The sequence below is a fragment of the Chaetodon auriga genome, chromosome 12, assembly GCF_051107435.1.
Source record: "Chaetodon auriga isolate fChaAug3 chromosome 12, fChaAug3.hap1, whole genome shotgun sequence".
Lineage (NCBI taxonomy): Eukaryota > Metazoa > Chordata > Actinopteri > Chaetodontiformes > Chaetodontidae > Chaetodon > Chaetodon auriga.
The window spans coordinates 24,762,426-24,777,088 of NC_135085.1; the positions used below are offsets into that span (position 1 = coordinate 24,762,426).

At 44.9% G+C, this 14,663-nt stretch overlaps 1 protein-coding gene across 2 annotated transcripts in view; it reads right to left on the bottom strand.

The window, feature by feature from the left end:
- The window catches only part of myo10 (myosin X), a 101,348-nt gene that overhangs the window by 66,478 nt on the left and 20,207 nt on the right, over positions 1 to 14,663 (bottom strand). The window lies entirely within an intron of this gene.

Here is a 14,663-nt window from a genome sequence, read left to right on the forward strand (position 1 = left end):
GCTTCACAGAGTCTCAGTAAAAAGCAGCACATTCACCACCTATGCAACGTTCCCAGAAAACGTGTGTTCTGAAGGAAGGATGTGTTTGTGCACGAGTTGAACAGAAAAAGCTTTGGTGTTTTCCTCCTGTCGATAGAAATCATTGAGAAAACATCTTTGACGGCTCACGTAGCGTTAGCACTGTGCTAATGGCACCACAGGCTGCATCAGCCCCATCTGTTGTTACCTCGGCATCATCATGGCACTGACCTTTCTCTGACCAATAGCAGGGTCTCAGCTGGCCTGGAAGCAGGGAAAGCTCTGCAGTGTTGGGTTTCAGAAACCTGTACCTGCAGCCAGGCCGCAGTCACCCGGAGGCCAGTAAACCGGCATGTTTATTGATGCTTTTTAGTGGCCGACAGCAGAGTCAGAAAACACTTCATGCCTGTTGACCTGTCCAGTTTACTGCTGCTGGTTGCTACAGTGCTTCCCCTCAGCTGACAGCTGGATTTTTAATCACGGGAGTTTCCCCACTCTGCTGTGTTTGTGCAGAATTAGCAAAGAATTTGAGGAATTTGGGAGAAAGTCTGAGTCTTAACTGTATGTTTGGAGGTTTATATCTTGGTCTATTCATATTTTTGCCTTTGGATGTGACCACAGTACCAAAATACATACAGAACAGGAGCTGTCCTCCAGTTTTTGTCTTCCCTTTTTATGGTTATTGAGGATCGGATGTTATCCAGTGGAAACCAAATTCAGACGAGTATCACCAAACTCTGCAAAGCTCCTCCTGTTGAAATACGACTGAGCTAAAGAAGCGAGGGGCCCTCGAAGTGGATTCCCTCTTAATCGCATAGCCACATGTGCCGCTGTTCATTAGCGTGACGAGCTAATGCTAATGGGAAAAACAAACGCTGCACTTTTGTGAGATGCCCCTCCTCTTTCTGAACCAGACATATGAGTGACCTTTGACCCACAAGCCCTCATTCTGACAGAGTCGTCCTGGTGTGGCAGAGAGGGGCACCTGGCTGGGAAAAAGTTAGTGGATGAATGGGTGGAGAGTAAAACACACACACACACACACACACACACACACACACACACACACACACACACACACACACACACACAGAGTAAAGCTCAGGTCTGCAGTGTCAGCAGTGGATCAGAGGGAAGCTGTGTGTTGTTCTAAACCGTCGGCCGTCCTCTCTGAAGAGGTAAACCAAACCATTCAAAAGGTCCTGGGATCTCCTGGGGAGAGATAAATGTGACGCTCAGAGGAAACTCAGAAACGAACGTATCTTTTTATCTCGACTGTGTCACATAAAGTCTGTCAGAGAACGGACTTGTCTCTCTTTACTCTGTTGATTTGCAAATTAGAAAGGATTCAGAGGCAGTGTGCCACAGGACAGGATGAACACGTTGTTAGTTTTGGTCGTTTCTTTGGACTTTCTGACAATGAGAAAAATACCGAATAATATCAGCCTTACCATTTACCATTCATAGGTAATTTTCACAAGTGAAACAGACACAGAAAGGCACACAGAGAGGCTTCATTCTGGTGTTGACAGTGGCTGCTGTCTGGCTCTTTGATGCTACAAAAAGCAGGCAAACAAAGGAAGATGTTCCATTGTACCGTGCACAAAGAGAAGGCGTGTGCTGTTTACCAGCGCGACCTTATGGACATTCCTGATGTGCAGCACCAGAGGAATCTGACGCTCGGATCACGTTTTGGTGGAGAAAGAAAGACAGGGGTCTCCCTCCTCCCACCAGCACACTGTTAAGGGCTCTTTGACCACCAAAGACCCCCCAGCACTCACACAGCTAAACACACGCACACACACATCCATGCTCTTTGTAGGCAGCGTGTGCCGGCCGGCCTCTCTCTGCTGAGGCTGGAGAAAGAGGCATCTGACAGTGGCACACTATCTTATTGTGCTGTTCCTCCCTCCACCCTTAATCCACTCCTCCCCTTCACACACACTCACGCTCTGACCTACAGAGCTACTAGCCCATATCTAAACTAGGGCTCTGAGCCAGAAGCCTCTGCTTCACCTCCTCTCCCTCATTCATCACCACTGATTGCCTGAAATTTGAACATCAAAGGCCTCGTTTTTACTTTCCGATGGACCAAAGAAAATGAGGACCAAAGGTTTATATCTCTGCTAACGGATAAAGAACTCAAAAAAGATAAACGTATGAGCATGATTTTAAATAAGTGAAATAATAATAAGTGAAATTACTTCATACGAGGATCTAAATTTGGTTGCATTTGCACAATGTGTTTGAGAATTAATTGTAGTTTAAATCAGTTCTGCACCATGTTTCAATGTTTCACAAAAAACTCAACATTTGTCCTGCAAAGATGGAGTTAAGATCCAGAAATGGTCAAACATCACACCCACAGATTGTGCCTCGAGGTTTTCAGACGCCATGATTCAATCCCAGCAGCACTCCATCTGAAGCTTTCTGAGGCTGTGAAGGTTCCTGCTGAAAACAGTCTTACTTCCTGGTTTATTTATGTTCTTCAGTCCAATATCCCCTCCAGCTGGGCTTCAAACCATCTGATGGCATGAATATTTGAGATTCCCCAATCCTCGTTGGCGTTCACTGTGCCAAAAAGGCTCTGCAAATAAATACCAAGATATTCTAGAATATCAAACCCCCTCACCACAAAACCAACAACTCTGGAATAATGTTGGAAAACAAGTGCTGTTATGTGGATTTTCTACAAAAGCAGAGACATGAAAGGAGGCCGGGCCTCAGCCGAGCTAATGTCAACACGTGAGCACTAAAGAGTGTGGACTGGGACTGGGAGCTGTGGATCAAGGCCCAGCTGCTGCACCAGTAAGACCCCTGAGCCTCTCATTCCAGTTAAACCTGAGCAAACTATCTGACAGAGCAGGGTCAGAGGTGTCAGAGTATGACTTCTATCAACAGGTTATTAACGTGGGAAAGAAACAGTTGGGAAATTACATTTAAGCATCTCGCTGTAAAAAAAAACAACTTCTCATTTATCCAGCCTCATCTTACGTCCTTCAGAGGAAAAACAGACTGGATCATTCACAGTGTTTGGATCCAGTGAGGAAATGTCTTGGCCTCATAATAAGCTGATGTTTTGGTTTCTATGTTGTGTCAGCAATCATTTTCTGAGGGCAGACGTCATGTTCGAGGAAGTATTTTGGGGAGAGATGTTGATAAGACTGCCTGCACCAACACTGAAGCCCTGCTGTTGCAGAGCTGCTCTCTGCCTCTTTTGGTGAAATTATGCTGCAGAAAGCTTTTTAAAGCAGTTTTATGGGATTTTCTATCGTTATAATTGTTTAAATTTCCATCTCTGGGTGGTTTGAACCTACAGCCTTGTGCAGTTTACTCTCTATAAAACGTGGTCAGGGTTTTAGTCTGTTCACATCTCTGAGAGTTGGAGTTCTGCCTATCCACTGCTGAATAACATCCTCGGTCATCAAGTCAGCCACATGTGTTTTGTCCAGAGAGACGCTTCTTTCTGGCCTTTATCTCCGTCCTGACACCTCCTCTCAGCCAGAAACCAAAACACAAACACAAACCTCCTGCCCTGAGAGCTCTGGGAGTAAAACCCCAGCAGTGACCCTTCTCCTGCGCGTATTTTCCCTCCGTAACCTCGACATGTGTGGCTAACGCTCTCTCTGCAGGACGCGGGGGTGGGGGGCGGCTGGTAAAACGAGGATCTGTGGTGTTTGGAGCGTTCGTACGCCATCGGGGTCGGGAATGAGCAGCTGCCTCGTTTGAGAGATTCCACTTCCTCTCCAGTAACAAACGGAGTCCTGTGTTCGACCACAGCCATCCGCTCTGTCACGGCCTTCAATGGGAAAGCCTGTGCAGCCATCTTTTTTATTTGTGAGCATTAAAACTGTGACTCAACACAACTGCTGGTATGTTCTCTGAGAGAAGATGCATTGCTGCTCTTGTGATCTGGCACTCTTTGCTGCAGCCTGTATTTCTTCTTCTGCCGTGGACGCGCTGCTGGTGAGGACAGCAGAGGAACATTTACAGAGGGACCATGCAGAATATTTAGAGTGATCCAGAGACAAACGAGCTGTTTTCTACTGAGTGTGTGAACACCACGTTGCCACTGCTGAACTTTGACCTTGTCCACAGCAGCCGCGCAGACAAAGCAGCACATCGGCAACAGCTGCAGGCCTCTCAGCGTCTGCACCAGATCTGATCCGCATCAATTATGCTCTGGACTGAGAAGCTCTACACGGAGCTCAGAATAGACCGAAAGCACAAAAATGCCAGAGTGAAGAGCAAACAATTACTTTGCCTGTGTACGAAGAAAACAACTCATTCCTTGTAGCGTTTTTATCAAGCAGTGGTTGTGGAATACGAACAGACCTGAGCTGTCCATATGTGACTGTGCAGTACAGTAGACATAGTCACAGCTAAACCAGGTTCCTGGCTCTGAAATTGAAATAGATGCAATCAAATAACACCATAATAGAAGAATAAGAAAGATTTTTCACCAAAACGGCTCAAGCTACAGTTTATTATGCTGCTCGTCACGTGTTCCAGAGAGCCTCATCACCAAACACGCAGTAAACAATGCAGTGCGGTGAAGCCGGGGATGCTTTGCCCAATCAAACTACAACAATATCAAGCAACTCGGTTCAATGGTCAAAGCTGAAGCGGCTGAAGGACTCGATGTCATGATTCTTGGACACACAGACAGAAAATGTCTGATTTAGCTGATTTAGGCCTTCGGAGAACGTGGCGTGTTCAACTCCCAGCATCTCATGTGTTATGACGGTGCCAGCTCTAGTTGTGCTGTTTGAATCGACATCATAAAACTGCCATAAGTCTCCACCAGTCACGTCCATGTAGGTAGACGTTCCCTCCACCTGTAGAACAGCTGCTTTCTCTGTCAGCTGACTGAAACTGATTATTTGCTTCTTGTTTGTACAAGTCCCACATGCTCATCATGCAGTCTCCTTCAAACATCAGGCTGAGAAGAAAAGATGGTCAAAAAAAATAAAAGTGTCAAGCAGCACTTTCAAAATCACCAGTTTCAAAGGTGAGCAGCGGATCAGAAGCGCCGTGTCACGCACCATTTATCTGATGTTTGAAGGGGGGGTGAATGGCTTATACACCCGTTTTTTGATCTTGACTCTTTGAGTGCAGGTGCGCTTAGCGTTTCTCTTCGTTTCATGACCCACGAGTCCTTGAAACCTCTTCAAAAACCGTCATGTGATTTCAAAAACATCCAGCGATCAAAGAGGACGTATGGAGTCTTCATGGCGGAAAAACACTGGTTTCTGAGAGGCACCTGCTGACGCTGACACTCAGAAATATAGCAGTCACTGTTATCACAGGTGGTTTTCTAGATGCCAAGAAGACGGAGGCTCATCCAGCAGACGAGCAGACGGACAGCAAACACAGACGCCTTTATCACGGCGTCTTTGTGTGAGATGTCCTCAGAGCTGCAGATACTGATGCGTTTCCATTGTCGGAGTCGTGCTCACAGTGCAGCGTGTCGCAGACGGCAGTATCACTGCCTTTTGTTTTGGTTTGCCTTCGGGAGATAAGAACAGGATGGCGGATTAATCATTAACTTTTAAAGGGAACTCCTGAGTACGACTGAGGTCAAAGTGAGTAACGTCTCACTTCGCTTGTGTGTTTTTTATTTGTCTGGCAGATTTAAAAAATGAAAGCTTACTTAAAGCTCTTCACTTCAAAAGCAGCTTTTTCACACTTCCCAGCTGTTTCCAGCAGGACCAACCTCACATCCAATTCTTTAAGAGCTTTTGCAAAAGCAGCAGAAGAATTTGGTTCGTGACAGTAAAAAAAGGGAAAGTATTCAGTGTGCTCCCCTGTGACGACAGAGAGACAACACAATAGAAACAATCACACCAGCGTTTAGTGGGAAACCAAGTCTACGAGTGCAAATTGACCTCACGCTTTTTCCAGCATGCGGCACAGACCAATCAACTCACAAGCCTCTGTGGAGAACCAATCAGCACGAGTCCAGCGGCAGAGATTATTTAGATTCGAAAGGCTGGACACACAGAGCGAGAGCAGGGGATTGTGGGAACTGATTAGGTTGCTGTATTGACTTTTGGGAAGGTCTGGGAAAACCTCACAATGACTCACTCACACACACAACAGAATAAACACACAATCATACATGATTAAACCTGAGCGCACACACACACACACACACACACACACACACACACACACACACACACACACACACATCAGTGTGAACCAATTTAACTCCAAACACAGACACACACTTAGTCAGGATTTTTTGGAGGTGCGCGTCAGGCTACGGCGTAGGGTCCGCGTAGGGGTCTGCGTCGACGGCGTAGGTACGGCGTCGCCGCGACGCAGAAGCCTAAACCAAGCTTCACTCACAGGATGTGCATGCACAGCTGCACACACACACACTATACACGTCAATATCCAAAGCTGAATAATACTCCTGCATATGTGATCACATGCAATCAGATCCATAAACATACGACAAACATAGAGCCAAACATTAACTTACATATGTAAAAATCACAGCACCACACACACACGGTGACCCTCTGCGAGTATAAAAGCAACCCCTCATCCACTACATGTCTGCAGGCTCGTTGTTTCGAGGCTGCACACACACCATGCCACACATGCCTTCTTCACTGTCAACACAACGACTCTGTTTCTCCCCCCCCGATGAGACAGAACGAGATCTGAACTGTGCACTTCTTTTCCACAATGAGATCTATATCACTAGATAACACATCAGGGATCACTGAAGACACCAGGATTCCTCCTCTGGGGATCATGAATGTCTATCAGCGTCACAGTATTGAAGGTATACTGAGCCAGCTAACAGCTAACAGCTAACAGACAAACGGATGTTACAGGCTGCAAAACACCACCTCAGATTCCATATTCAGTGTTTAACGCTTCAGTCTGTCCTCATTATGTGAACTGTGGACACGCGTTTCTTTGAAGTGAAACTCGCTTTAATCTGCCTTTAGAAGCAGCTCCTTTGTGCTCTTATCTCCAGTTATCTTTGGGAACTAGATTCTTCTTTAATCCACTTAGGACTGAAGTCTTGATTCTCAAACTGAGTCTGAAAACTAGTTTTGAGCCTGACAGACTTGTTGCATACATAGCTTTGCTAGTAGTTTTAGGGGGGAGCACAGCTCTGGGTAAAACACTGTTAAACTGCGAATGTCTTAACATGAAAAAAAAAACAAAAAAACAAAAAAACCCTTTCAGTACATGACGTCCCAGACAGGAGCTGTATCTATAGAAAACACACACATCATCTATCATAATAACTGCTGCCTTCACTTCTGCTCCCCTTATTGAATTTCCAGACCTTAATACCCCTTAATTAGATGTTACATAGCACCAACCCACCCAGCTCAGTGAGCAGAGCCACATACACTTCTACCCTAAACAGAGACGATCTGCTGAAGCCTGGAATTCATGATACATGACATGTAATTTCGTCAGAAGGTAAAGAGGCTTTTTCCAAACTTTGCTCTGAACTGTGAGGGGTGGGTGATGGTTTTTGTTAAAAGTCCTGTGCGCCGCTGTAGCCGATCCAGCGTGTGCATAATCAGCACCTATCAAATACCAGCAGGGGATTAGATCATATATGTGTCAGTATGTTGTCTGGGAAAAGTCTGGGCACATGGAGTCACGCCACATTTCTATGTAAAGAATTATAGCAGCTACATGTTTAAAGGCTCCTAGACGCTGCAAGTATTTATTATGGTTTATTATAAGTGTTTTTTTAAGATGGATAGCATGGTTAACGTGGTTTTAGGTAAGATACAGCGAGCGGTGATCGATCAAAAGGAAATGAAGGACCTGACAGACAAAGCATCCCTGAACACAAAGAGAGCAACAAAAGCCTTGAAGCAGCTTCTTTAAACGACTGAAACATTTTTACTGTGATGGATTAAGTGACAAGTCTCTGCAAGTTAGTTTGGGTGCATGTAAGAAAGAAAGTCTAAAAACACACTGCATACAAATATTCAGCAGCAATGTACGATACATCAAAGCTTCAGCTGAGACGTGCAAAGCTACTGGTGCTGGCCTCCGAATCCCCATTAAGACAAAAACAAACCGTCCCCAACATCAAATTAATGCAGCATGTTAGCTTGAAAAAAGTGCTCCACAACATGAGCGTGAAAATCACAAAGGGGTGAATTTTCCCTTCAAAATGATGAAAAAAAAAAAAAAAAAAAGATTTAACACAGCAGAAGCCATTATCCCTCCTGTCCACAGCAGAACAACAGAGCCCAATCACAGCCTCATCACACCCACTCGGCTTGTGAGCGAGGCACAGAAAAGCCAAATCGCAGCCTTTCTGATGGAGGAATGGATGTGAAACACGGCTGTTAGCTTGTACGGGGTTAAATGAAACCATGTGTGTGGCAGGAGCTCTGCAGACACATCCGGCCAACAGAAGACTCCCTCTGAACATTCAGACATTTTTTCATAATCCAGAGAAAGGCCGTTTTTCCCTCTTCAAACATGCTGTAGGTCTACCTCGGATCATTTATGACGCTGAAACCTCCTCTCAAGGATTCATTTTAACGACAAGGAGCAGCAATCTAAAGATGGACTTAGGAGCAGATTTCGGATGGAAGCTGTAACTTCCTGCAGAATATCACACATATGACACTGTGAAAGCCTTTGTCAGCCTTTACGAGGCTTTTTAGTGTTTACAAGGACGAACAGAATGACTCATTACATCGTGGGAGAAAGGAAGTTGGTGGTTGGTTGGTTGCAGAGGTTTCTGGGGCAAATGATGATGATGATGATGATGATGATGGAGGAAGGAGGACGGTGTTTATCGTACTCTAAAACACGCCAACAGTCAAAGACACACAAGCAGCTGTGAACACACACACATAAATATAGTAAGCCTGCACACACACACACACACACACACACACACACACACACACACACACATACGCGCCATTGTGGATGATCTGGGGCTAATTGCTATCACATGAACATGCAGAGCGGTGGCCATAAAACACACATGGGCTAGCTCACGACAGCCAATCAGGCGCTTTGAGGAGTTGCTGACTGGAGAATTCAATAACGCTGTTGATTAGTTTTTCATGGGCAACAATGATCTGACTGCTGGCTTTGTTCTAAGTGTGTCTGTGTCTGGATGAAGCTGTTTCATTGGCTGTTTGTTGAACTAACACACACACATATTACTGTTTACACACAAACAAAGTCTCCCCCAGTGTTTAAGCTCAAACCTGATCTGTCTGCAAAGCCATCGCGGTTACTTCTGTACACATTTAGCTTGTTTTCAGATGTTGAACATCTTTCCCCTCACACACACACACACACACACACACACAGACACACACACACACACACACATCACAAAACACATAATTACTGTTAGTGTTTTGATAATTCCTGAAACTAAAATGACTGCCTCTGCCTACCTGTCGAGCTGCAGTGTACGTCCATGTCTGTCCACACTCACATCATGTATGCAGTGAAGACTTGGCCAGAAAAGAGTTTCTGCAGGACATTATGATGTCACAGTGAAGCTGACCTTTGACCTTGTGGATCAAAAATGTCCTCACCTGGTCATTTTATCCTGACAGACATTGGCTGAGATTTTGTCGTAACTAGCGTACGAGTTGTTCAGTGCTTTGTGAGGGATCCCGTTCACAAGAAAGGGAGGGACGGACAGATGAACCAACGGACATGAGAGCACGCCATCGGCCACAGCTGCCATGGAGGCCTACTAACGATATCATTTGGATTAAAGTGATAAAAACCATTGGCTACCAGCTGACGAGTCCGATGTCCAGTTATTTTCATGCAGGCGAACGTCTCACCGTTACGACGCTCACGTTGACGGCGTTCGCTGCTGCAGCTCCCTCCCTCGTCCAGACTCTTCCAAAGTGTTGAGAGTTAACTAGATCTGAGGCTGGTAGATGTGTTTGACTTCTCTGATGCAGCTCAGATCCTCTGAGAGATCTGTGTGAGGTGTGCTGCTGAACATTAAGTGTGACTAAACTAAACCACTCATCCTGGTTAGACTGGACTGAAGGACCAACTGTAAGTATGCTAAGGTTGTTGACCTCTACTGTACAAAGACCACATGCATCTGGAGGACTTCAGAGACCAGAACCAAGGACGGCAAACACTGAGCCTGGTTTGTCTGAACTGCATTTACTCAGCTGCTGTGGGTCACCGCAGCAAGAAAGCTGACCCGCTGCAGCAGGAAACATAAAATTATAATAATACATTACAGTGAAACCTAATGGCTCTTTCAAAACACAGAAAATATTTAGCTAATAGCTTCAGTTACTGCATTTACCACCGATTCCCTCCAAACAGAATCAGTGCCAACAGTCACAGCAAAGCCAAACACGAGACCAGAAATGAGGGACAGATGTCAGACCGGAGGAAAGAAGTGATGATAAAATGTGAAATCCAAATGAAAGGTCACTTTCAGCCTTTACGGCTTTTTTAGTCAAACCGAGATCACCATGAGGTGTTTACTCTAGTTTTTGAAGTGGATGCAGAGGCATTTTGAAAAACATGAATTGAGAGACGACAGAGGACGACAGGAGGAAGGTGAGCTGAGGTGAAGCTCACAGGAGAACAGACTGTGAGCCGCCTGCCAAGACGCTCCAGAAGCACTGTTTTATCTTGATGTGGAAATTAAAGAAGGGAGTGCGCTCATTCATAAAGTCCAGTATCACTCGTGTGCGTCAGCTAAATCCTTAAAAATGTTTTCTCTAGGAAGTCGGAAACATTCAAAAAAGGGAAAAGACTCAAAAATGTGAGCTTGAAGATGGGAAATGAACAAAAGGAAACCTGTTTGGTGAAATTCATGCAGACTTTCCCTCAGCTTTCTTCTTGCTCCTGTGCCTTATTTTACCATCGGTGACTTCAACATTAGCTCAGAGGCTCTGTGGTCACAGTATATTTAGAGCCCAGACTGGACTTAGTGATGGTCAACATTTAGAAATCGAGTGTGTGGTTTTAGTTTTTCTCGAGCGGTGTGCGAGTGGGAGTTCAGGCAGGGACGTTTTCCAAAGAGCAGCTGTTGTTTCCAGGGATGATTCAGATTTACCTTTTTCTATTTATTAGACAATAAATGATCCATTCGTGCATTTCAGTGTTTAACTGTTGAGGACTGACGAAGAGTCTACAGCCGTGTTGTATAAGGAGAGACACAGCATTGTTTTTAGCGAATGCTAATGCTAGCATGCTAACGTAATGACATTTCCTAGGTATGTTTATCACGTTCACCATATTAGTTTAGCCGGTCAGCATTCTAACATTCGCTCATGAGCTGAGGATGATGATGGTTCTGTCGGTTTTGCAGGTGATTCATAATAAACCAAAAAACTGGGTGAATTAAGCCTTTGAGCTGATGATGGTGCTGGATGAAAAGTCTTGGGATCAACACAGTCATTGAGGTAGAATTCAACCTCATAGGTTGTGTGAGGGGTTTGACCGAACGTCCACTGCTGTCATTTTTCTGGTGAGGACAGTCTCAAATTCCCATAATGTAACCAAAGGCCAACAAACATCTGTGGGGTGGTTAAAGGTTTTCTATTTGTCTGTTGCTCACTGTGTTTTTGGTTGTTTGAACAAAGCTTCTGTTCTGCTTATCCGCGTCATAAACATACACATCAACGAAGACTTTCGCCTGGCAAACTGGCACACCAACAAAATGTAAACTGTGTCTACAACTCTGCTTCCAAAACAGTCGGGACTGTGTGAGAAATAAAACAGAGCCAATCATTTGCAAACAAATTATGTTTTCTGAAGTGTTCCTGAGTCCATGTGTTCATCTCCTTCATCCAATCATGTGTTCATAAAGTGGTGAACCTCGCTCCATCCTCTGTGACTGAGCCTTTCCAGGATGCCCCTTTCATACCCAATCATGATCCTCTCACCTGTTTACCTGTGGAATGTTCCAAACAGGTGTTTCTGAAGTGATCCACAACTTTCAGAATAAGCAGATATTTAGAAAAGTCAATGAAGCTGATGAGGAAAAACGTGAAATATATTGACTTTGTGCTGTTTTCAGTTGAGCAGATGTCAAAAAGGATTTGCGGATCATCACATTCTGTTTGTTTTACGCAGCGTCTAAACTGTTTTGGAATGAGGGTTGTATGAAATGACGTTCACACATGACCTTTCATTTGTGCCAAAAAGTACTGTAAATTGACAATTTGACTGTGACCATTTATAGCAGTTGTTCATCTTTGCTTATTGTTTCCAGGCGGCTGCGATTATCATGACTTTGAACGTGGTTTCTGTTTGATTTGTCTGTTGCTTCTGTGCCAAACAGTGCTGCTGCATGCTGTTCTTGGACTTGGACCCACTGATGAATGTGGACAGACGGCCACATAGAGTACAAATACTATACAACAGTAAGGGAACTGGAAAAGTAGGATGAAATAAGTGCTACTCCACAGTACAGCAACACATTTCTGGCACAAAAGGGACACCACAGTCCACAGCTTTCAAATAAAACATAAGCTGACGACACAACACCTGGTAGGTTTTAATTATTAACAAAGCAATTATCAGGAGGGGTCAAAGAGCTCATCACTCAGCAGACTGTGGTGTCAGAGGAGAGTGGGTGGAGGCAGAGGTGTTGGCTGGAGGCTCCAGAGGAAGCAGCTGCTCATCGGCTCATCGTCCTCCTGTTGTCAGTGATCAGGTTATCAGGAAGCAACCAGCAACAGACCTGATCAAGAGGTTTCCACCAGGTGATGAAAGCGACACAAAAGGACGGCACTTATCAAGAGATAGTGGGCCAATTAAAGAGTGACTTCACCCAAATTACAAACATGCATATTTCTGAAAGCCTGTCAGCCTTAAAGAAATGGCAGAACAAGTCTTTCCCACGCTGCATTCTCAAAACTTCAGAGACATCAAGTTTTGGGAGATGAAGCTCTCAGTATCCTCCTCAGCTGCTTTGTGGATAATTAAAAGGCATGTAGTGGTGGATCTGGAGAGCAGCTGTAGGGTGGATCCATGTGAGTTTGCAGCTGACTCGGGAGAGACTTGGAACCTCTTCTGGATGGAAGACAATCAAACCGCCAGGGGGAAGACACCAGCAGGCCCTTCGATGAGTTGTGAGAGGCCGAGAAAAGGCCCAGCACTGGAAATCAGACCGAAAGCACTGCTACAGAAGAGAGACGTCACTGCACTGAAAAGAGATGCTGCACATCAGCAAACACACAGGCGTGACGTGATGCTGATCTGTTTACACGTTCAACATGTCTGCTCTAAGACGGGCCTGTTTTACTGTTTGGACACGGTCTAAAACCAGTTCTGCATCAAGATCAGTTTCTTTCAGCTCAGCTATGCGGTTGATCAAAGCAGCATGTCGCAATGGAAAGAAGAAAATCCCCAAAATGCTGGAAAAACTTGAAACAAACAGACCAATCGAGCGCAATCAGCTGATGAGGGAGAAAGAATTCACTGCAGCACTGAACATGTGTTGGAAAACTGGAAAAGGAAAATAATGCTCGCAAGTTGAGCGAAAGAAAGAAATCTTTTCCCAGTGCAGATTCAGTTTGTCAGAGTCACTAAGATTAAGATTTGCATTGAAAATAGATAGAAATATGTTTTTTAAGAGCTTTTTCTATATTTCACCTGCATCTAGAAGACTTGTTGAGATGAGATCAGAGGCTAACGAGGGGCATGTGGGACATGACTCAGTGTCACAGCTGATCCCTGCAGTGGGAAACTGCAGTAATAACAGTTTTCTTTCAGCCAGCACCGTCATTATCACACTGCTGGAAAGTTCACTTTCTCATCTCGCTCCTGCAGGCGGATGCTGTCAAACAGGTCGTTTTCTACCGCTGACACCAAGTCTGACAGTCACATCGCGAGTCTACCCCACTCACTGGCACGCTCAGTTTAAGCTACAGAGAAGGAAGCATGAGGAACTTTACAGTGACTGAACATCTGGTATGTCCCACTGTATACTCCTTCTAAGTCTGTCATGTCATCTGTCAGTTGAAAACCTTCCCAAAAAGCAGACTTTCCCAATTTTAAAAATCCAGTTTTATTACTGCAGAAATGTACTAATGCCTCACGCTGAACCTCCAGTCCCGTTTCTTAATAATCGAATTTCTCAATCATCGATAAACCGTCTACGTGTCCGAGCATGTCTGTCTGAAGCCTTTCTGGATGAATCTGTAGGATGTGGTGTGAAACCTGGCTGACTCAACAGGGCGTGTGATGTCAGACCGCCCTTCACGTGCTGATGAGCAGAGCCTCGACCAGCGGACTCTGACTGTGACGTGACCAAAGTCAGGGAGTCCTCAGAGATGCTTCGGCCTGAACACGGAGCTCCATGTGGGGTGGGACTGCACATCATTTTTACTGACATTACACGTGCTTTTTAAGGCATTATAAGGAATCATAAACACATTATAAGAACACTGCGAAGGCCTAAAAACAGTTTGAATCAGACTCATGAATTTATCTTCTCTGGGGACAATTATTAAACTTGAATTGCATGATTTTTTAAGACTTGTCTGCTGGTTTTTTAACAGTGTTCACTCTACAGGGATTGTGGATTGAGACTAACAGCAACAGCAATAGCAATAGCTAATATCTGTGTCATCAGATCACAACATGCTACGACATGTGTGACACTATAATGTCAAACTGAC